Source organism: Poecilia latipinna, unplaced genomic scaffold (genome assembly GCF_001443285.1).
Source record: "Poecilia latipinna isolate Pla-1442-1.1 unplaced genomic scaffold, P_latipinna-1.0 Scaffold318, whole genome shotgun sequence".
Lineage (NCBI taxonomy): Eukaryota > Metazoa > Chordata > Actinopteri > Cyprinodontiformes > Poeciliidae > Poecilia > Poecilia latipinna.
This window is the reverse complement of record NW_015112934.1, coordinates 99,601-100,978: the sequence shown is the minus strand read 5'-3', so window position 1 is coordinate 100,978 and position 1,378 is coordinate 99,601.

The following is a 1,378-nucleotide window of genomic DNA, read 5'->3' as shown; positions in this document are numbered from 1 at the left end:
TTATTATTATTATTATTATTATTATTATTATTATTATTATTATGATAATTCCTTATGACTAGTTATATCGAATTGGATCCCTGGAAGCAGTTTGTTAAAAACTTTCCTCACTCCAGTGTTGATCAAATATCCGGCACCAAAAGTGAGCGGAAAAAACAAAACCTGTTGCATACTTAAAATCTTGGTCAAACACCTTGCAAAGAGTCAATGAGCTATTTTGATATAACCTCCTGTTTTGAGATCCAAGCATTTAGAACCTCAGCTGTTCTTTCATCTATGACATAGATCTATGTCATAGATGAGGTCATAGCTACAACAGGTCACTGTAGTTCTGGGGGAATGTTATTGTTGCTATGGAAATGGTCAGATCAGTTCTGCATGACTCAAACTATTAAATATTAAGCTTAGAATGACAATGGTATATTACGTCCATTAATTTAAGTAGGATTTTTCATCAATCTATCAGGTTTAAAATTTTGAATCATACTTAACTGGGCAATTATAAATGCTTTGTTTTCAAGAAAATTCTAAAATCTTCTTATGGTTTGTAAAGTAAGTTTTACATAATTTGCGTGCTTGTACATTAGCATAGCTGCAAATTATGCTAGACGACATGAAAAAACAAAAAACAAAAAACAAGCAATCATCACATATTTCAGAAAAATTAACTATGAAGCTTCATTTTGGCAAGAAGGGGACATATTTAGGTGCTGTTATAATAACATTATAAATTCCATGTCTGAGGAAGAAGCTTGCCGAACCTGTACTATGATTACCATCACCGTTCTGACACAGAGCTCATGCTAATCGGAGCAATTAGGTAACAGCACAGGTCTTAATTTATGCAGCTGGGACCGGCTCTCATTTCTAAATACAGTAGAATGACAGCGATTGTCAATTAGCTACGTAGTAACGGGGACATTTGATGCCACATTCGATGCCACAGATGGAGACAAAATCATCACCATCCCTCCTGCTAATTCTGAGCCTGATTTGCATGATCCATTTAGAAAGTATTTATGAGAATGGAAAATGGCTGTCGCCACTGATGAAGCAGGTTGAATTGATTGTCAGAGGTGAATGTGCTTATTTTTTGTGACTTGTTTATACCTGCAGTAATTTGTGCAAATAGATTCACAATGTGAATCACTAATTATTTAAATAATAAAGCAAAATAAGCAAAAGTGAATAGAAATTATACTGTTTCATAATGGTGAGAGTGTGGTTCTTGAGTGCCATACTGATTCGAGGCTGACAATAACAGCTAATTAGGATTTCTAATTAAGCAGTCAGCTGTTTTGACAAATGAGGAGCTATGTAATAATCACCAGAAAGTAGGGCAACCTGGGCAATTTTACTTTAAAACCGCCATCGCTGT